Consider the following 24,423-nt stretch of genomic DNA (forward strand, 5'->3'; position numbering starts at 1 on the left):
AGTTGCATAGGACAATCCACATGCTGACTCCATGCTTTTGCTTGCTGACCCTCATGTGGTAGAATGTTCTTCCTTTTCAACTCCACCTGCTGACTTCCTTCAAGACTCAACTCAGATACCATCTTCTGTAGGAGGTATTTTCTAGTCCTCCCTCTGGCTTACAATCTCTCTACTCCCCAACTGCTAGTACCTTCCATCCAAAATCACTTTCTTTTTATAATGTACAGGTTTTTGTTATTTTTTTTATGTTGTCTCTCACATTAAAATGTGAACTCCTTGAATTTTACTTTCTTTGAATCCCTAGCACTTATGAGCATCTGGAACAAATGAAATGCTTAATAAATGCTCATTCTGTGACTAAATATACTACAGGCTAAAACATCTCCCCATTCAATTTAATTCAACAAATAGTTGTTAAATGCCTGACATGTGCAAAACACTGTACTATGTGCTAAGCATAAAAAGAAAGCCGTCACATACACCTTATTCTGAAGGAGCTTACAGTCTAAAGCATATGAGAGTAGCAGCATGACAAACTGATAGACAGCTAGACTTGGAGTCAGAAAGACATGGGTTTAAGTCTTGACTTTATCACATACTTGTTGTGTGACCCTGGGAAAGTCACTTAATCTTTCAATATCCTAGGCAATTCTGTAAAACTATATGTTGCAAAATAGTTACAGATCAGTCTTGGTAAGTAGAAGTTTGCTCAAAGGGAGTTCTCTAGATCAAGGAAACCAAAAATCCAGAGCAAAGAAAAATATGCAAAGCGTTGTACCAAGTTGTAGAGTCAGATAAATAGATATCTCTTAGACCTTATCCTCAAGAGACTCACACTCTAATCTCTGTGATAAAGAAGGACAGCTAGATACATGTCAAGAGAGATACAGACACAGTATTATAAGAAATTGGAGAAAAAAGAAATGGCTTTCACTTGGGGAGGAAGAAACAAAGATGGGCTCATTTTCCATGAGCAGTTCTGCTTGGTTTCCACTCTACTCCACAGTATACCATGCCTCCTATAGGATAAACTGATCACCTGAGATCTCAGCACCAGGCTGATTGACTAAGTTTTTGATGCTCAACACCTTCTCAGTTCCCCCAGTTGCCTCTCGCTTCTGAATGAAGGATGAAACAATAAACTCCTCCCAAAGCCTTCTTTTACAAAGGCTGAAATCTGGACTTTCCACTGAACTCTCCATCTTCCATCAGCAGCTCTGCTTGGTTTCAATTTCAAGAATATTATGCCACTGTGTCAGTTATTCCCAGTCATCCCTCCCCTCTGCTCCATCCCCCGCCTTTCAGTCACCCTCTTTTTGCTCTCTTCCCCTATTAGATAGTATTTGTATCCCTAGCATTTAGCACAATGCCTGCACATAGTAGGTGCTTAATAAATATTTATTGAATTGAACTGAATTGAGATGGGAGGGAAGGAGGAAAAGATTGGTGAATTTTATATAACAAGTGTGGAACTTTGGAATGAGTTCTAGAGTTGGACTCAAATGACCTGGGTTAAAATTCTGGTATGGTCACCTATTGGTAATGTGACTGTGGGCAAATCACTTCATTTCTCTGTACTTCAGTTTCCTCATCTGGAAGGTGAAGATGTTGGACTCCAGTACTAGTATTCTTTACACTGTGTCATGCCACTGCATACTGCAAACCAATGAAGATTCCCATTTCATTACTCCCTACCTTTTCTTTGTCATCTAATGAAGGCAACTACAATTAAAACCCAGGTTTTACAAACAACACTCTTCACTGTTCTGTTATTTACCGTTTTGATATACCCCATGTTCCAAGTTATCAAAGCAAGACAATATATCCAAGGGAGGCAGTGTTATTAATGAAGGAAACATTAAAAGGTTATACTTTTCTCCTGTGACTTTTGTCTTCTTTGGAAATGGTTTTAAAGGTCATTTTAAGAACAGACTGCAAGGCTATAAAGGCTCCTAAATTTTTAAATAACAGTAACATTGTGTTCTGAATGCACATCACAAAATATTTCACAGATATATCAGTAATAGAATATTAAGAATAGGAAAGTGAATGGAAACACTTAAAGGAAGTGATGCAATGATTTGGCAGAAGGTAAGAGAGGAATTTAGTAGGTTAAAAAGAATAGAAATGCAAGGGAAAATGCAACTGTTGGCTTCAGACAATTATAAATATCTACCTAAGAAAGAAAGAAGTTAAACTGCTGTATTTGTCAGAAAGATTCAAATTGTTGTTGTTTTTTATTAGTATATCAGAGTTTACTAACACTACTTTGTGACAGGTTGCCACTGTCCTAGGTTTTACTACCTCCTCCTGCCTGGTTCCTGGGCCCTTTTCTAAAAACTACTGGACAGTGAAACAACTCAAGGAATATCAAAGACCCAATTGGTCATTCCCAAGCATTTCCCTTCCTGCAACATCAGAGGTGGAAAACCAATTAAATGTGGCTAAGCATGACTGTAGTCCACCTTAAAGAACCCTCTATGCTGTTGTCTTTCTTGGTCTACTCTACACACTAGGGCAGCCTATCTATCATGACACATGGATCTTGCCTTGGTTTGGAGCAGAACCAGAGGATTCCCATACTGAAACAGAAGGAGTGATAAAAGTCTAGCATAATCAGGGGTCTCAAAGTCACGGGTGGCCTATAACAAGACTGTCAATGACTCTTCTTCCTCTTTGTTAATGCCTTGAAGATTATTGCCTTTGAAGCCCGGAGACCTAACTCCAGATACTGACACCCACCTGGTGGCATCCTTTGCCCTGAATCTCTCACTTCTAGACCCTATCACCCATGATCTTGACTCCCTGGACTTATGCCTTTTGTGTATGAAAACAATAACCATCGAGTTCTACTGCTTCTACTATCACTGGCTCATTTACCTGTTTTGTGAAAACATTTGGAAAAGCTCTAAAGCAGCTTCAACTGGGATAACTAGGATACCACAATAAACTCAAAATCAATATGTGATCTGAATATCAAAGGTAATAAAATAAAAACATAAAAATAAAGTTTAAAAATTATCAGATTAGTTAACTTTCATAGCTATGACTAGAAAAAATAATTCTTTAAAAAAAAGGTGTAATTGATGTCTTTTTTTTATAACATCATAATTTCCCTCAGTATCCTTCCTGTTCCCTCTCCCAAAGAGCCAACAGATAATAATAATAATATTGACATAGCACTTACTATGTGCCAGGCACTATACTAGGTGCTTTATAATTATTATCTCCTTACAACAACCATGGGAGGTAGGTTCTATTATTATCCCTATTTTACAGATGAGGAAACTGAGGCAACACAGGTTAAGTAATTTGTCCAGGGTCACACATCTAGTAAGTCTCTGAAGCCCATTTGAACACAGGCATTCCTGACTCCAGTCCGATGCTCTATTCACTGTGCCACCTAGCTGGCAAATATAACAAATACTATTTTTAAAGACAGAAGAAAAATAAAGACTTGGGAAAAATCAGCATAACTGATCAATACACTGAAAAAGTTTGAAATGTATTGCATCATGGACCTTCCTCCTCTGCCCAGTGGTGAGATAGGGGTGTATTTTTATGTCTTTCTCAAATCATGCTTGTTCTTTGTAATTTTGCAATATTAGCTTTCGATTTTTTTGTGCAGCTGTTCTTTCCATTTACACTGTTGTACTCATGTATATTGTTTTCTTGTTTCTACATACTTCATTCTGCATTAGGTTCATGTAGATCTTTCTATACTTCTCTGTATTCATCAGTTATCATTTCTTATAGCAGGGTAATATTCCATTACATTCATATACATCTACTTTGTTTCCAATGCTTTGCTATCACACAAAGTAATACTATAAATATATCAGTGTACATGGGGATTATCTTTTTATCAACAGCCTCCTTGTGATATAAGCCTAGTAGTGGAATCTTTAAGTCAAAGGTTATGGACATTTTAGTTACTTTATTTGCATAAGATCAAAGAGATAATATTTGTAAATTACTTAGCACAGTGCCTGGCACATTGTAGGTATAATATAAATGCTTATTACCTTTCCTCCCATAAGAGAAGAAATTCTTTTTTTATTAATTTATTTTGATTTATCAATAATCACTTCCATATGCTTTTGAGTTTAAAATTTTTCTCCCCCTTCCTCCCCCGCCACCCTCCCCAAGACGGCGCACAATCTGATATAGGCTATACATTTACATTCCTATTAAACATATTTTCACATTAGTGATGTTGTAAGTAGAAATTAAAACCAATAGGAGGAACCATCAGAAAGAGGAAACAAAACTCAACAGAAGAGAAAAAAAATAACAATTCAGCTTCCATAGTTCTTTCTTTGGGTATGGATAGCATTTTCCATCCCAAGGCCTCTGGAGATGTCTTAGATCCTTGTATTGCCAGGAAGCATTAAGTTTATCAATATTAGTCATCACACGACGTGGCTGTTATTGTGTACAACATTCTCTTGGTTCTGCTCACTTCACTCAGCATCAGACCATACAAGTCTTTCCAGGTTTTTCTGAAGTCAGCCTGTTCATCATTTCTTATAGCACATTAGTATTCCATCACATTCATATACCACAACTTGCTCAGCCATTCCCCAATTGATGGGCATCCTCTCAATTTCCAATTCTTCGCCACTACAAAAAGAGCTGCTATGAATATTTTTTATACATGTAGGTCTTTTTCCCATTTGTGTGATCTCTTTGGGATATAGCCCTAGAAGTGCTATTGCTGGGTCAAAGGGTATGCACATTTTTATAGCCCTTTGGGCATAGTTCCAAATTGCTCTCCAAAATGGTTGGATCATTTAACAACTCCACCAACAATACATTAGTGTTCCAGTTTTCCCACATCTTCTCTAACATTTGTCATCTTCCTGTTTTGTCATGTTGGCCATTCTGATAGGTGTGATGTGGTACCTCAGAGTTGTTTTGATTTGCATTTCTCTAATCAATAGTGATTTAGAGCATTTTTTCACATGACTATAGATGGCTTTAATTTCTTCATCTCAGAACTGTGTGTTCATATCCTTTGACCATTTATCAATTGGGGAATGGCTTGTATAAGAGAAGAAATTCTTAACAAAAGAGACAAAATCATGAAACTGAAAAGCCTGTGCATACACATAAAAAAATAACGCAGTAGGTAAGAAGGGAAGTGATTGATTAGGGGAAAAAAGTTTCAATGAGAAATTCTTTTGTAAGATATCTTCTTGCCATTCATCTTGCCACTATACCCTCTGGACCACTCATTCTTTATACCACTGGACTTCCAGAAATCATTCCCTGGGCAAATTAATCAGATCAGGTTTAAAACTTCTGCTTTAGAGCTAAGCTGTCCTCATTTGTAAGAAAGTGAACACAAACTCATATAAGCCCTCTATATCTGGCCAGGCCAAGAACAGAATATCCAGCCAGGCCATCTTCACGTCATCCATCGTGGTAGAATGCACGTTACTATTCTACTCCCCTCTGACCTTTTTATTTCTTTCTCTGGAAATAGTACTCAAATCAACAATAGCATAGCTTCTGAAAGGGAAATGAAGATGTCCTATGGCTCCACTTCTAGTGACTTCCTAGGTCAAAACTTCCCTTTCTGGCCACTGTTCTCCTACATATGTTGTCAGTCCCTGCTAAGCTCCTTGAAAGCAGGAAATGTCTTTCTTTTTTAGCTGTATCTCCAGTGCTGAGTACAATGCCTGGAACACAGCAATCTTGAAATGCCTTTTATTCATTCATTTATTCATCTAATATCTCTCATGAGGGTCTGATATAAAAAATATAGAGAGAACTAATATTGATATAAAGACCAAAAGCTGTTCCTCAAATGGGTAATAAAAGGATAAGAACAATTCTCAAAAGAATTTGTATTAATAAACATATCAAAGATTGCCTCAAATTACCAGTAAGAGAAATGCAAATAAAAAAAGAACTATTAAGCTTTAGCCATATCTGGTAAATTTGAAAAGATGTCAAAAGAGATGAACAGACAATGTTTAAGGAATATCAGTGTTTGTGGAAAGACAGACACACTGTTGGTAGAACTGTGAATTGATCTATACATTCTGGGAAAAATTGGGAATTATGCTTTTATTTTTTTTAATTTATTTTTATTTCTTCAGGCACTTGGGGTTAAGTGACTTGCCCAGGGTCACACAGCTAGTGTCAAGTGTTTGGTCTGAGGCCGGATTTGAATGCGGGTCCTCTTGACTTCAGGGCCGGTGCTCTATCCACTGCACCACTTAGCTGCCCCAGGAATTATGCTTTTAAAAAGTGACTAAAATACCCATCCCCTTTGGCTCTGTGATCCCACTTCTAGACATATACCCAAAGGAGACCAATGATAAAAAGAAAGGACCCATCCAAAACAAAAATATTTACAGAAGCACTTTTTGTTGTAGCAAATTAGAAACCAACTAGATACACATATCAACCAGGGAATGGTTAAAGAAATTGTGGTACATGAATGTAATAGAATATTACTATCCTATAGGGAATGATGAATAAGACAAATACAGAGAAGCACAGTAAGATCTATATAAAATAATGTACAGAAGCATATAATTTAAGAATTGGAAAAGTCCTGAGTGGCTAATTAGTTCAGGAAAATGAATGATTTTTAAATAGTTAATCAGTATAGATACTTTTCTCTGTTTAAAATTTTCTTATTTACTTGATTATATTTTTTAGAAATGACTGGGTAAATTCTTCAATGGCCATCCTTCAGTCTATCCATCCCTTCTCAATTTCTAGAGGCTAATAAAGTGTGTAAATTGGGATGATTTATCAAGTGAGCCCTAATATGGTAAGAGTATTTTAGTAGAAGAGTAAATTATATTTACTTACTTCTGTGTACAAAAATACCTTTTCATGAAAACTAAAAATCTATACTTAAATAGCACCCTAACATTAAGTCTTTTACCCTTCAATCCCTATATGCATTATGTCTATAAAAAGGAAGAAAAATATAATTCATCATCTTGTAGGAAACACATGTTTCAATTCTCATGAAACCAGAAATTGAGACTTTTCTAATGTCAAAATCTCTCTTCTTTTGGTTTAATGTTTTCCAGTAGATATATAAATTTTATGCTATATATGTGTATATACATATGATCATATACAGAAATGTTTACAGCATATAAATAATAAACATACAAGTAATGTGCATTTTATTTTATGGTAATAGAATGATTTCTAAATATCTTGATTTTTTTAAACCCTCTTTTATAGGGCAATTGTGGAGTCTGATTAGAAAGCATCTTTATCATTCTTTGGTCACTTAATACTAATATATTACTATTAAAAATTGTTATTTCACAAATAAGATTTTTTTTAAACAAAGACTACTGGCTTCATTTGGTTTCTTAAAAGAAAAAAAATTAGATATTTAGAATGTGATTTTTTTTTTATGTAGAATACAGGTCTAACGCTAAACTGCAATATTCTAAATATAGAAAAGGCGACAATAAGGAGGCAAAGGGCTGAAATTTAAAGGGAAAATGCTCACAGAAGCCTTATAACTGCTTTGGGCTGGACTAAATTCCTTAATCATTGCCAGAAACTATGTTCTGTAAGTAGGTAGAAGGTGTTATGAAAGGTAGGAAAGCGCTGAGAGAAGGGGTAGCAGGGTGATTAAAGGGTCCTAGTGCTGATGTGTGTGGAAGTTAATAGGGATGCTTGAGGAAAGGTGTTGAACATACATTAAAAGGTGGGGTGGGCCTACATAAAGGCAGCCTATGTGAGAAACACAGACTTGCAAAGCTAATACAAGCACAAATGGGATCTTATCTTTCATGGATCACTACGCCCTATTCACTATCTTGAGAAATTATTAGTCAGAAAATAGGACTATTTATAAACCTCTTCTGTTCATAACATAACTTTTCCTCCTTCACTCTCTTCATTTCTAAGTGGGCATTTAGCATAGGAGCCCAAATCTGACCTTTAAAATGTGTTACTATATAATACTCTATTCTATTGAGTCAACGTGTAGCAATTCCTAAATGTATGATATTCTGAAGTGATTTTTCTATATTTAGTAGTTTTAATATTGCTTAATGTAGAAATTAACTATGTTAGACAATTTGAAAGAAATTGAAGAGTTGATAGTAAAAATGCACAAATTACAATTGTTAAAGGGGAGTGGGAATAATGCTACTTTTATTGGAAGCCAACCACCTCTCCAGAGGCATATTTTTTGTTGCTTTTAGCCTTTTTTTATTTTTATAATGCTAAGATAAACGTGGAGAAGTTTAACACCCAATTCCAACTTAGTTCAGGTTAGCACACACTGCAAAAGCCACTTTAAGAGCCCTATAAAGTTTTTTAATGCACTTCTCAGGTCAAATCCAGCTCATTTTTCTTTCATGACATCAGAATAGTGGTTTTTAATTTCATTCCATCCAAGACCAACTGGCTTTTAAACTCTATTTTTCTAAAATCAACAAAACACAATGTAAGGGCAAATAACCTCCTAATTAAAACAAGGCATTAAGACAGTAAGATAGCACCAGAAGCACTTAGTATAGCCCAGGAAATATGGGAAGTAAAAAAGGGAGGTCTAAAAGGGATATAAAAGGTAAAGAAAAAAAACTTTTTGGTACTCTATCATTATAGTTAGTTAACATACATTTGCCTAGTTATCATACTTTGTGGTTATAAAACATTATGTCTACAATTTCATTTTATCCTCAGAAGAATCTTGTGAGGTAGGTACAACTATCATTCCCACTTTACAGATTAAAATATTGAGGCTTAGAGAGGTTAAGGGGCCTACCTATGCTTAGAAAGTGACACAGCTAGGACTTAAATCCAGTGCTTTTCCCATTATTTATATAATACTGCCATCTGTTATGGTTAAATGTAAGGGAGAACTATGTTTACCAACAATTATGAGACTGTGTTTATAAAATATACTTGTTTTGTCGATTAGTCATGTCTGACTCTTCATGACCCTATTTGAGCTTTTCTTGGCAAAGACAATGGAATGGTTTGCCATTTCCTTTTCCAGCTCATTTTACAGATGAGGAAACTGAGGCAAACAGGATTAAGTGACTTGCCCAGAGTCACACAGCTAGTGTGTCAGTCTGGATTTGAACTCAGGTCCTCATGACTCTAGTCCTGGTGCTCTATTCACTGTGCCACCTAGCTGCCCAAAACACACAATATACCACTTATATATTAATGACTCAGAAGTTTTAATATCAGCAATAAGTCTAACTTTTTCAGACTGAGCATTTTGACATCTAAATTTACACAATCCTTTAGAAGTCCTCACTTTTTCAGTTCTTCATAATTATTGAGATTGTTTGGTCTTTCATTCTGTCTATGATAATATCTATTCTATATGGCCAATAGCAGTAGCCAGACACTATTGCTTTTCCTTGTCTTTACTTTTTTTTTTTTTGTTAACAACTTTCAGATAGACTCTGACTCACCAGATTTTAGAAGGAAAATACATACTGGCATTCAATATATTCTCTTCTCCGGCCACATTCTTCTTTCTTTCCATATGCTCATTCTTTAGAATATTTTTAAATTTTTGTCATCTAAATTTTCATAACTTGCTTCTCACAAGATTATAAACTATTGGAGGATAGAGAGAAATGTGAGCTTGACCTCAACTCCTGGCAATATTCTATGATATATCATTTTAAAAGATGACTACTGGTATTTAGAAAAGATAGTGTTGAAAAGAGGCTTGCACACTTTTATCAGGAACAGGTCATACCAGACTAACCTAAATTCCTTTTCTGATTGAGTTACGAGACTAGTAGATCAGGAGAATGATATAGTTTACTTAGATTTTAGGAAAGTGGTTAATAAAGTCTCTAATGTTATTCCTATAGACAAATTAGAGAGATGGAGGGTAGATGATAGTATAGTTTCATAGATTTGGACTTGGTTACCTGGCAAGATCCAAAGAGAAGTCATTGTCATTCAATGTCAACTTAGAAGATGTCTAATAGAGTTCTCCCACGATCTATGTTTGGCTCTGTCCTAAGAGGAATAGTTAACATACTGGATGATAAAGCCAGGATCTGAAAAGATTTTAATAAGCTAAAATAATTGGCCAGAATGGTTCCTTTTAGCTATAAAATCTATGATGTAATGAAATGAAACTGAATAGGACAAATACAAAGTCTTATACTGGGATTCAAAAAATCAGTTCTACAAGAACAAAATATGTTAGGGTTGGCTAGATAGCCATTCATTTGAAAACTATTAAATGACTTTAATGTGTTGAAAACTTATTAGGAGTCAACCTTGTACTATCATATGCAAAAAAAAAAAAAAAAAGCTAATATTACCTTACGGTATAGAGAAAGTGAAAGACAATAGTCCATTTGATACACAATGCCCAAGTCACCACATTTGGAATGCTATATTCATCTGTATATTATATTTTGGGAAGCAAATTACTAAATTGGAAAGTGTCCAGAGGATCATTTTTTAGAATGGTGAATAGCCTCATGAGCATATGAGGAACTGGGGATGTTTAACCAGAAGAAGAGAAGACTTAGAAGGGACATGATTGTTGTCCTAAAGCATTTGAAAGGTTATTATGAAGGGGTTATTATGAAGAAGAACAATTCAATTTCTTCTGAATGGCCACTGAGGGTAGAATCAGGAGGAACCAGTAAGAGTAAGAAAGAGTTTGGTTCAAAATAAGGAAAACCTATGAATTAGTATTATTAAAAATGAAATGGACTACCCTGGAAAATAGTGAGTTTCCTTTCATTGGATCAAGCAAAAGGCTAAAAGGTCACTTGTCAGAGATTAAAAGATCATATATGTAGAGCAGAAAGGGGTTATAGAGGTCATATAGTACAACCCACTCATATGAGGAAACTGAGACACAGAAAGGTGATGTGACTCAACCCAGATCACACAGGTAGTAAGGAGGCAGAGCTGCAATTTGAGTCCAGATTCTCTGAATTCAGATCTAGATTCATTATACTGGACCATGTTGCAATTCTCATTCAGGTACAGGTGAGACAAGATGGATTCTGAAGTCTTTTTCAACTTCAATTCTGTGACCTCATGATTTAACTGAAAATATTCCTGCAATATCAAGAATTAGCCTGTACAGTAATGATTTACCTTTTATTTGAAATTGAATGGAGGTATACATGCATTCTATATATAATTTCAGAAACAACTAAAATAGATGAAAATGAACTCATATTCTAAATCTGCCCTTCAAGAAAATGTTGACAGAATTTGGCACTGACAGAAGTTTGTGTTTTCTTGATTAAACATGGGGATGACTTGAAGATAAAGGAGGACAGACACCAACTAATGCAAATGTAAACGTATATACCAATAGATGGCACTAAAACAAGCTAAGTCTATGAATAAGGAATTTTAAAGCTTAAGTCTTAAGGCCCAGAGGAGAAAAATGTTATTGTTAAAAACCACTAGCCATTTTTAGGCAACTAAATCACCAGTGGTTACCCAAAGACTAAGTGACATAATAATAGGATATGTAAAATGGAGATGTTGAAAATGAGAAATTGTGAATTTGTTTACTTTGGTCCTTTTTACTATGGTTATAAGAATAATTGTCTTGACTTCCTACTTTGTTAACCACAGTTGTTTGTAAGGAGGTGGAAGGAGGAAGAAAGGAGGGAGTGGTGGGTATAGGAAAGAAGGATGGGGAGATGAGACAGAACAAGAAAAGGCAGGCTGACACTATGCGGTCATTCTGATTTTACATATTTAACAATAAAATACTCATTTTAAGAATTTTAATGTTGAAATGAAATAATAAAAAAATCACATAACTTACTAATATTAATGGACTAGGCCTTCTTTGGAAATAATGGGACTTAATAGTGTAACAGACAAAGAGAAGATAAAGTTCATATTTATCATATCAACATTGGTCATTTTTCATTAAGAGGGAAAATTTTCATTTAATTATTTCAAAACTTCCTTTTCCATCCACACAGTGATAAATATGATATATTGAATAACAAATTATATAAAGAAAACACAGAAGTTAGCATTTTCTGTATTAAATATTGGGATAACTTTTGAAGATAAACAACTTTAAAAGTGCAGAATAAATGGCATTTTGGAAGAAGTACTGAGCTTCTTTGAATGCTTTTTTGGCCATAAGCAATAATGCTGCCACAAAAAATCTGTTTTGCATCATCTAAATGCTTGAAACAAGAACACATAATTTAGGAGGGAAAAGATGGCCACTACTTAGCCATAAAGAGCAGCAGTAGTGTTAGAAATAGCTTCCCTATGATATTTTTGTTCATGTTCTGGGTTTCTTCAGCAGTAGAAGTAATTACTGTGGTTTGTGAAGGCAGCATTTATCCCTATTACTGTTTATATACTGTATACAAACAGAGAACTTGACTCCCAATACATTCTGATGAGCACACAGGTTTACAGTCATAAGCCTGCCTTTAACCTTCAAGAAGGCTCAGGTGGTTTTATCAGAAGTAACTTTTGCCCTCAAGCAAAGGTATATCAATCTTTGATCCTATTTCTGTTTCTCTAAAAAACCCAACCTAATACCATTTTTCTGCTTAAACACAACTACTATTGTATGCTCACTCTTTATATGCCATTCTTCATTGAATTAATCCCTCTCATAGACAATGCCCAATGATAGATTGAAAAACATAACCAAACAAGCTCTACCTTCTTCTTCCAACTTTATCCCTGAAATCAAACCCTTTTTCCCCTACCCAAAGCTAATATGCAGATTAAAAAGTATTTTCTTGGAGGCAGAAAAAGAAACCATGTAGAACAGAACATCCACTCTTACCTATGTAGTGATATTATCACTACATACTTTACTGTTTTATTCTACAGTAAGTTTTTTTCTTTACAATGCCACTCCTTTGGAGTTAAGTATGCTCAGGTGTCAAAGCTCTGAAGAAATGGAAAGTAATAAGTTGTAATGGATGTTTGACACACAAAGAAGAAAATCATGTTTTTAATATCACTACAAGTGCATCCACTGACTTGGCACACTTGTAAGTGGCGCACCCACTTAATTGGGCCAATGGCCAAAGCCTTGACTAAGTGATTCAGGGCAATGGCACAACATGCCTAGTGCTGTTTGAAACACTATTTATACTAAAGCAGAGATGGGAATCAACATTTTGTAGTACACATTCCCTTCTGTGTGGCCCTTTTATTAAATCTGGGCTCACTCCCAATTGCATTATATTTTCTACATGAGTAGAAATTTAGAGTCCCTAAAAGTACATGCATGCCTTACAATTAAAACTATTTGTGTGACAAAATGGGGATAATATTATGTTACTAAGGCCTTTGAGGAGCTTCTAGTAATCAAGGTATGACTAATTTTCACAGTTCTATTTTCAAAAGGCTAGGTTAAATGAAAAGCCTCCCATTATAAATCTCCCATGACTGCTCCCTCCAAGAAAAAAAGTTCAACATGCTAATTTTCAGATGTGTGTGTGTGTAAACATGCATAAGGTCAAAGGTCAGAAGTAGATGTGACATTTCTTGTCTCCTATGAAGTTCAATTTGTTGGAAATCCCACAAGCATGATTTAAATAAGTAGAAAGGGATAAAAAAGGGATTAAAACCATAGCTAAAGGCTAGCAGAAAGAGGTGCCACACCCAATAGAAAATTGTTGCTTGTGTTCAGTAAGGATACTTGAAGTCCAAGGAGATAGCTGGAAGTCGATTTTGATTATTTTCTAAAATGACCCTAGGATACAATGTTTTAACATAGAGGGCCCCTCAATTTACTTCTTCCTTATTGCTTGGAAAACGGTCCATTCTTATGAATATAACACTGTCAGGTAGGTGTAACCATTATTCCTATTTTACAGAGATCCAAATTGAAGCTAAGGAAGGGCATGTGATTTGCCCAGCAACTGAAATAGTATTTAAAGTGTTCTCTCTGATTCCAAGTCCAGTTCATTATCTATAAGCTTCACAAATTGTCAGTATTTAATTATAGCTCATCAGAATACCTTACCAATATTGAACTTACTAATATTAATAACACTAATATAGTTTTTCCAGGTCATGTAAGTAAGATGATGGAGGAACAAACATTTTCTCTGATCCCTCCACCTCTCAAACCTCCCCCAAACAGAAATTATGCACCAAAAATAAAGCAACTTCTTCTATCTTCAAGGTCTAGGATACCCAGAATCCAAAAAAAAGTCAAAAAAACAAAACAAAACTATGAGATCACTGACCCTGAGCTCACTCAGCACCCCTCCCCCCATGTCCTCCATAGTAGTAAGTAGTACTAGCAGACCCAAAGACTCAACACACAAGCTTCTTCTTTTTGCTTTTTTTTCCTGCGAGGCGATTGGGTTTCAGTGACTTGCTCAGGGTCACACAGCTAGTGAGTGTTATATGTCTGAGGCCGAATTTGAATTCAGGTCCTCCTGACTCCAGGGCCAATGCTCTATCCAAACACACAAGCTTTTAACAAAACCCAACCCCATACTCCTATCCTCCCCTTTCTCTTTCAAGTGTTGTGGAGACCTTGCTCCAAACTGTGGAAGTTTGCTACACAACAGCCAGGAGCCTGCCAGGAGCCTTTCAGGAGCAAAAGCATGTTGGAGGCCATGACACGCAGCCAGCACTACATAGCACCAGTGCTGCAAAGTTCTGAATTGCTGCTGCTGGCCCAGAGAACAGAGGGACAGAGAGAGCTAAAGAAGATACCAGGAAGAGTAGGGGAGAAGGGAGTGGGATTGAAATGAGTCTGAAAAATGCTCCACAAAGCATGAAGAAAAGTACTCAGCATCCAGCTAGGGCCAGTTCTATCTACCCCAAAGTCACTTGGGGCAAAGACCTAGGCTGTTGAACTGTAAACTGCCCAGTGGCTTAGAGGTCTAGTCCTCAAAGAAGGGACCAATAATAGAAAATAAAGGGAGGGATAAAAAATTAAATGACCAAAGATCTCAGGAAGAAGAAAACTCGAAGACCTTGAACACAAGCAGATAAATCAACAGGGAAAACACTAACAACAAAAGGAAATATGGCCTACAGATCTAGTTAACAAGTTTAGACATCTACAAATAAACATTGCAAAACAAAGGGAAATAAACCAACACTACATGAGACAGAGGACTCTGTGGAACGGGAGGCGAACAATGAACTACAACATGCTGTTCCTGAGTGATTCAAAAGAGAAATGATAATTATTAGAGGAGAATTTATGGAGTACAAAGAAAAAATAATGGGCAAAATAGAGAAAAAAATGGAATCTATAATGACAAGTCTCACCAAAGAAATAAAGGAGAGAACAATATATTTAGAATGCACATATACAGAAGTAAAGAGCAATCTGGAAGAAGGGGAGGAAAAATCCCAACATTAAAAAAAATATGTTCACTATGCAAACAAAACATACTGATCTCAAAGTCAGGATGCATAAAGACAACCTAAAGAATATACATCTTCCAGATGTATGCCAGAGGTTGCAGGATGCTGTAGTTCATGGTGCTGTTCAGCCTGCTGGGGAGGCTGCAGCTGCAGAAATGATACCTGGCTATGTCAGACGAGGAGAGGAAAAAGATGGTTCAAGAGCTTATGGAGGTCATCCTGACCAGAAAGCCCAAGATGTGCAGCTTCCTGGAGTGGAGAGACCTCAAAGCTGTCTGTAAAAGATATGCCAGTCTCTACTTCTACTGCGCCATTGAGTGCCAAGATAATGAGCTCATCATTCTAGAACTGATCCAATGATATGTGGAGATCCTGGACAAATATTTTTGCAGCATATGTGAACTCGACAGAATCTTCAACTTTGAGAAGGCCGACTTCATCTTGGATGAATTTCTGATGAATGGTGATGTCCAGCATACCTCTAAGAAAAGTGTGCTAAAGGCCACAGAACAAGCAGATCTACTATAGGGTAAAGATGAAGTGTCCTGGAGGAGATGGATTTAGCAGAGGTTCCCACCCCAATGGGAGATGTTGCTTCAAAATACACACTCATTCAGATCCCTTTTCCCTATGGAATGCCCTTTCCCTGCTCTCTCATTTTCCTTCTTGGAGAAAGCTGTGGGCTAGAATCCTTCAAACACTCTTTCTTTCTCCAACTCCCATCAATTCCTTTTCCTTCACTTTTTCCAGAGGATGTTTGAGAAATTGGATGGGTAGAGAAAAACTATGACCAAGAAGAGAGGCATAATGATCTCTCTCTCTCCCCCCGAACCTTGCTCCATTCTCACATACATTATAAATAAATAAATAAATACATATACATATATACATATATATACATACATATACATACATACATATGTGTGTGTGTATATATGTGTGTGTGTATATATGTATATATACATATACATACATATATATATATATAAAATCTGGCCTCAGACTAGACACTTGACAAGCTATGTGACCCTGGGCAAGTCACTTACGTAACCTTCAAGGGAAGGTGGTTTCAGTAAGAGACTTGCAGAGGAGTGGGTGAAGAGGAGGAGGCAAGGACTAAAAAGTGAGAGAAATAAAAAAGGCCTTGCTTTGATGGTAGGAGAGAATCTGTTAAGGAAGATGGGTACCTTATATTGGGTGTGGTCTGAAAGGGTTTGGTGCTTGAAGAGTCCACTCATTCTACCTTGGGATAAGGGGAGCTGGAATTCCTAGGGGCAACTGGTATGTGGAAGAGCTGAAGGGGCGTGGACCCAGGGAGGAGATTTTGAGGCAAATGGGGAAAAAAAGGTAACTAGAGGAGAATACACATAAGTGGTGGGCTTCATAATAGGGAAATGGTAGAGGTAGAAGGGACTATCATGGGGGAGTGTCCTCTCTGACATCTACAAGAAATGGCACTGTTCTGGGAATGAGGCTCAATGGAAAAGAGGAATCTGGGGGTGGGGGCAAGATCTACAAATCAGTGGCAGAATCTGCCTGGAAGGGAGGGCCTAGAGAGGATACCTTGGAAGATTTGATTTCATGAAGAATACAGAGAATAGAGAGGCTAGATAATAATAAGCATCATGAACAAAAATATGAGGATTTAGAGTAGACAGAGAGGATGGATAATGAAGAGAATGAGAGAAATCATTTGCAGAAAGGGGTGCTAAAAATAGAAATTTAAAAATCTAACAATAGGATCACTTGAAGAGGAAGAGAAGGAGGAATTTACTTGACCTAGAGGGAAAAGGGTGGGAGTGGGGAGAATTATATAATCAGATAAAACCTGGAAAGAAAAAGAAACTTATAAACAAAATCCAAAAGGGAAAGGGTTAACAGACAAGAAGAAGAGAGCAGTAGTGAGTGGAAGATAGCCAGTAAGACTATAATCAACTTAAAAAATATTAAAGCAAAATAACTGAAGGAACATAGTAGTGCATTTACAGCAGAAGAGAAAAAAAAAACAAAACTTAAAGAAAACCCAATATTAGAGACAGATAGAAGAAAATATAAACCTAACTCTCCTAACTCTAATTGTGAATGGATTAAACAACCCAATAAAATGAAAAAGAGTGACAGGATAAAAAAAAACCAAAATCCTACAATTTGTTGCTTACAAAAACACATGTGAAAAACAAAGACATGCAAAATAAATTGAAAGTACAGGAAAAAATCAAGTAAACATAAAAAAGCAGGAGTTGCAATCATCCTATTCGACTAAGCAAAAACAAAAGAAAATTGATCAAAAAATAAGAACAGACAAGGAAACTACATTATACTAAAGGGAAGTATAGACATCAAGTCAATATCAGTATTAAATTTATATACGACAAATGCCTTAGCATCCAAATTCATAAAGGAAATAATATCTGAGCTACCAGAAGACATAAACAGTAACACAAAAGTGATAGGAGACTTCAATAGCCCTCTCTCAGTTTTGGATAAGTCTAACAGAAAGCAAAAGGCTGGGGCAGCTAGGTGGCGCAGTGGATAGAGCACCAGCCCTGAAGTCAGCAGGACCTGAGTTCCAATCCGGTCTCAGACCAAACACTTGATACTTACTAGCTGTGTGACCCTGGACAAGTTACTTAACCCCAGTTGCCTAAAAAATAAATAAATATTTGCTTTCTAAAAAAAAAAAAGCAAAAGGCAAAAATACGGAATTGAACAAATTGCTAAAGAAACTACAGTTAAAAGACTTATAGTATCTTCTAAATGTTACAACAAAAGACTATACATACTTCTCAGAACCATCTGAAACTTTTACAAAAACTAACCATTTATAGAGATATTGCAAACAAAAGTAAAAAGGAAGAAATAGTTAATATATCATTTACAAACCATAACATACACACACACAAATAGTCATAGGTTTAGGGATTCCAAACAAAAAATACAAACCCAAATGAAAATTTAACAATGCAATCCTAAATAATGAGTGTGTGAAAGAACAAATCATAGAAACAATAATTATATAAAAAATAATGATAATGATGCAATAATATACCAAAGTATCTGTGATGTAACTAAATCAGACTTCAGGGGGAAAATCATATCCCTATACACATATATTTACAAAATAGTAAGAGGATTATTTGACTGAATATACACTTTAAAAAATTAGAAAGCTTAGGGGCAGCTAGATGGCTCAGTGGTTAGAGCACCAGCCCTGGAGTCAGGAGGACCTGAGTTCAAATCTGGCCTCAGACACATGATACTCACTAGCTGTGTGACCCTGGGCAAGTCACTTAAGCCTGATTGCCTCAGGGGAAAAAATTTAGAAAGCTAAAATAAAGAAACCAAAAATAAAAACAAAAGAGGAAATATTAAAAATTAGAACAGAAATAAATAAATTGGAAACAAAAACCTCCACAGAAATGATAATTAAGACTAAAAGCTGGTTCTTAGAAAAGACAAATAAAATTGATCAAAACTTAGCTAATCTGATGTTTTTAAAAGAGCAGAAAACAAAATAAATAAAATACTAAATGAGCAAGGTAAAATCACAACAAAACCAGAAGAAATGAAAAGAATAATCAGAATATATTACATACAGTTATCTGCCAATATTATTATTTGATATGATTCTGGAAATGCTAGCAATAGCAATAAGACAAGAGAAAGAATTTAAAAGTATAAAGATATGTAAAGAAGAGATAAAACTATCCTTATTTGTTGATAATATGATGATGTAATTGGAAAATCCTAAAGAATGAGCAAAGATATTGAAACAATAACTTCAGCAAAGTTTCAGTAATGATAGAAAGGGAAATCCTATTACTCATAACTACAAAATACATAAAATATCTGGGGATGATCTTCCAAAGCACACAAAAGACTTCTATAGATTAAATTACAAGATGCATCTTAAAGAAATAACAACTTGAGGAGAAGAATGCCTTAAAAAGCAGAATTGGTCAAATGGAAAAGAAGGTCCAAAAGTTCACTGAGGAAAACAATTCCTTAACAATTAAAATGGAGCACATGGAAACTAAGGACTCTATAAGAAATCAGGAAATTATAAAACAAAACCAAAAGAATGAAAAGATAGAAGACAATATGAAATATCTCACTGGAAAAACAACTGACCTGGAAAATAGATCGAGGAGAGATAATTTTAAAATTATTGGACTACCTGAAAGCCATGATCAAAAAAAGAGCCTAGACATCATCTTTCAAGAAATTATCAAGGAAAACTGAACTGATATTCTTGAACCAAAGGGTAAAATAGAAATTCAAAGGATCCCCAATCACCTCTTGAAAAAGATCCCAAAAGGAAAACTCCCGGGAATATAATAGCCAAATTCCAGAGTTCTCAGGTCAAGGACAAAATATTGCAAGCAGTCAGAAAGAAAGAATTCAAGTATTGTGGAAACACAATCAGAATAACACAAGATTTAGCAGCTTCTACATTAAAGGATCAGAGGGCTTGGAATATACATTAAGGGATCAGAGGGCTTGGAATATGATATTCCAGAGGTCAAAGGAGCTAGGATTAAAACCAAGAATCACCTACCCAGCAAAATTGAATGTAATCAATGAGGAGAAAAAAAATGACATTCAATGATGTAGAGGAACTGAATGCATTCTTGAGAAGCCAGAGCTAAATAGAAAAACTGATTTTAAAATACAAGACTCAGGAGAAGCATGAAAAGGTAAACAAGAAAGAGAAATCTAAAGGGACTTATTTAAGTTGAACTATTTACATTCCAACATAGAAAGATGATATTTCTAACTCATGAGACCTTTCTCATTATTAGGGTAGTTGGAGGGAATATATATTAACAGAGGGCACAGGGTGAGTTGAATATGAAGGGATAATATCTAAAAAAGAAAATTAAGGGATGAGAAAGGAATGTACTGGGAGAAGGAGAAAGGGAGAGGTAGAATGGGGTAAATTATCTCACATAAAAGAGGCAAGAAAAAGCTTTTACAGTGGCAGGGAAGAGGGAGAGGTGAGAAGGAATGAGTGAACTGTACTCTCATCAGATTTGGCTTAAGGAGGGAATAACATACATACCCAATTGGGTATGGAAATCTCTTATACTATAGGAAAGTAGGGGGGAAGAGGATAAGAGAGGCAGAGGTGATAGAAAGGAGGGCAGATCTGGGAGAGGGTTATTAGAAGCAAACACTTTTGAGGAGGGATAGGGACAAAGGAGAGAATAGAATAAATGGGGACTGGGACAGGATGGAGGGAAATACAGTTATTCTTTCATAATATGACTATTATGGAAGTGTTTTGCATGGCTACACATGTATGGCCTATGTCAAATTGCTTGCCTTCTCAATGAGGGTGGGTGGACGGAGGAGGGGAGAGAATTTTGAACTCAAAGTTTTAGAAACAAATGTTAGAAATTGTTTCTGCATGCAACTGGGAAGTAAGATACACAGGCAAAGGTGTATAGAAATCTATCTTACCTTATAGGAAAACAGAAGGAGAAGGGGATAGGGGTGGGGTGGGAATAGAAGGGAGAACATATTGAATGAAGGGGGAATCAGAATGCAGGCCATCATGGGGTGGGAGAAGGGGAGGGACGGGGAGAAAATTTGGAACGCAAAATCTTGTGGAAGTGAATATTGAAAACTAAAAATAAATAACTAAATTGGGGGGAAAATAATTCTGCAAGGGGAAGGGAATAAATATTTACATAGCACCTAAAATAAATAAATAAAGAACTAAAATAGTTGTAGGAATTCAGTGTTCACGGCTAGGCTATGTCAATATAATAAAAAATGACAATACTACCAAAAGCAATTTGTACTGTTAATACTATAACAATAAAATTTCCAAGCAGATACTTAATAGGACTGGATAAAATAATACGAAAACAAATTTGTAAAAACCAGAGATCTAGAGTATCACAAGAGAAAAGATGAAAAGAAGAAGGAGCAAATGGAGAAGAACACTTTTCCACGTTCCTTTTAATGCTAATGCCTTCCTTCTAAGATTCTTGTTCAGTCATGTCCAACTCTTCATGACCCTGTAGACCATAGCACACCAATGTTGTTCATGGGGTCTTCTTGACAAAAATACTGGAATGGTTTGTCATTTCATTCTCCAGTGGATCAAAGCAAACAGCTGTTTGTTAAGTGATTTGCCCAAAATCACACAAACAAGTGTCTGTGGTTGGATTTGAACTCAGATCCTGAAACGTCTATACACTTTGAACCAGAGATTCCAATACTGGGCTTACAACCCAAGGAAATCATCAATAAGATGAAAGTCCCCATATACACCAAAATATTTATAGTAGCACTTTTTGTGAGAGCAAAGAATTGGAAACAAAGCCTAATTGAGGAATGACTAAATAAAGTATGGTACATGAATGTAAATGGAATATTACTGTGGAATACGAAATAATTTTTGTGATGAATATAGAGAAGTCAGTAAATATCTATATGAATTGATATAGAGTGAAGTAAGCAAAGCCAAGAATACAATATACACAGCAATTACAATATAAATGGAAAGAATAACTACACACTTAAAAAATTCAAATGAATGGAACAAAATTACAAAGATCAAGTAGGACTCAAGTGAAAAGATATGAGTGGACACATCCAACTAAACCCCCCCCAGGAGTAGAGAAGGTCCACTAATATTACCTATTATACAGGTTTTTAGACTTTTCCAAAATTGACTAACTATGCTGATTTTTTTTCACTCCAAAAAAAAAAATACAGCTGAACCACATTATTTGCACATTTTGTACTTGTGAATTCACCTATTCACTAAAATTATTTGTAACTCCAAAATCACTATTCAAGGCTTTTTCATAGTTATTTGCTGATATGGGTGGAGCAGAGAAAAATTTGAATCACCTGACCCCCGCACATTCTCAGCTGAGATTGAACAAGGTGATGCATTCTGACTTCTTTCCACTCTCATACTGTAAATTAGAATCACTTTTTGCAATCCATTTATTGCCACTTTTTTTGCATTTTTGTGGTTTTTGTTGGTGATTTTGCTGTTTAAAATGGCCTCCAAACAGAATGTTAAAGTGCTTTCTGGTGCTCCTAAGCACAAAAAGGCTGTGATATGTTTTATGGAGAAAATACTTGTGCTAGATAAGCTTCATTCAGGTATGAATATAGTGTTGTTGGCCATGAATTCGATGTCAATAAGTAAACAATATGGTACACCCTGAAAAAAGAAGAGAAAATTCACCAATCTGTACATGAAACATCTCCAGAAAGTGCTAAAATAAACGCTGTGACCAGAGGCTTGGGGAAATCTAACTCTGTATTTCCTGTTGGAGAAATGGTTCAGTATTTGCTAATTCAGTGTTAATAGTGACTTTATAGAACATTAACTACCACAAATGACAAGAATTTACTGTATTTGTTATACGGGATGGCTGTCTTGGAGGGAGAGAGAGAAGGCTCCTTAGTATAATGATGATGATGTCAGGAAAAGAAGGGCCATTTTAAACAGCAAAATCACCAACAAAAACAACATTTTTTAAAAGAGAAAAAAATTAATATACCAGTAATGATAAGCTATACAGGGAAGGGGATAAAGCACTGGACTTGGAGTCATGAAGACCTGGGTTCAGATTCTGACTCAGAGGTATTAGCCATATAACCTTGGGACCTCACCTAGCCTTAGTTTCATCTGTAAAATGCAGACTACAGTAACATAAAAATTATGTTATTGTAGGGATATGGTGAAGATTAAATGAAAGTCAAAGCATTTTGTGAACCTTAAAATACTATATAAATGTGAGTTACCATTAGAAGTATATTACTATGCTAATATAATTCAGTCTAACATTAACCCTTAGCATACATGCATTTTCAGGCCCTTAACAATATTTGATGATAATAATACATTGATGATAACAGACACAAAAATCATTCAAAAGTAGACAAGGAAACTACTATGGTAAAGTATAATAGTAAGTGTCCTTAGTTTGATCCAACTTTGTCATGTTATATTTAGCATATAAGGAAAGAAAAGAATACAGTATACTTAAGTACCATATGATCCTGACTGCTTCTTTTTCAAATGGAATTTCAAAACACAGGAGAAAGTACTGCCACTATGCATTGCCTGTCACTTTAAGAGCAGAAACAGGAAAACCTGTACCATTTTTGTACTTTTGTTCACTCTTTTCAACTCATTCTAAGTTGCCCCCTGGGAGTTAGCCCTCCACCAAAAGTCTCTTTCAGTACATAACTAGCTCTCTCTATTAAGCTTACCCACCCCTGCTTTGCTTTAACACTGGTTTCTTTGTACTTGCCTGGTGAACTGACCAGCTAGACAGTACAATGGCTACAATGACTAAATCGCCCTGCCTGTCACTGCCTTTTGTATCACACCTCTAACAGGTGCCATTACCATGATAGGCAAATTGTAATAATCCATTCACAGCACCCACAGCCTTAATAATGTATTTTTTTATTTTACATAATCTGTGTGTGAATACCACAAGGGGCTTGAATGGTTAGTAAATACATGGGCCTGAAAGACAGAACTCCATGGAATGCAGCTAGCCACAAAAGCAGTTAGGACAACAGGAGTGAACACTGTGACATTCCTGAGACAGTGACTAGACACATAAATATACTAAGGCCTCTTCTCCTTCCCCAAACACATACACACCTCAATTTGCTGCTTACAAACACCTAATTTATGACCTAATATTAGAGAAAACCCCCTGATGTTTCCAAGTTGTTACTCCGCATTTAAAATATTGTTCAGCATCCAAATAACTAATGCTACACAAATGCATTCAAGTCAACACTATTTCTTGTCAATACCCCCTAAAACTGAGGGTCAAAGGAAGGGGAACAGTCATATGAGGGCAGATATTGTGAGAACACTGCCCCTTGAATATGATTTTCCACATATTCTTATAGGTCTCTTTTTACTCGGCACATCTAAGGTTCTCACATATCCATGATTGGAGAGACATGAATACAAGTGAACCCTTCAGTTCATGGAACTGCCCAAGTAATAACTGACTTACTGGTGAATCATTGTTATCGAAAATACAAGAATGAGTTACTGATGTAGGCATGGGGGCTATGTTATCACAAAGG

General features: G+C 35.9%; 1 protein-coding gene and 1 pseudogene across 5 annotated transcripts in view; one reads left to right on the forward strand and one right to left on the reverse strand.

Moving 5' to 3' along the window:
* VTI1A (vesicle transport through interaction with t-SNAREs 1A) overlaps nt 1–24,423 on the reverse strand; it is a 407,429-nt gene that overhangs the window by 256,664 nt on the left and 126,342 nt on the right. The window lies entirely within an intron of this gene.
* On the forward strand, nt 15,436–15,897 carry LOC114035443 (annotated as a pseudogene).

Source organism: Vombatus ursinus, unplaced genomic scaffold, assembly GCF_900497805.2.
Source record: "Vombatus ursinus unplaced genomic scaffold, bare-nosed wombat genome assembly UNPS02009205.1, whole genome shotgun sequence".
NCBI lineage: Eukaryota > Metazoa > Chordata > Mammalia > Diprotodontia > Vombatidae > Vombatus > Vombatus ursinus.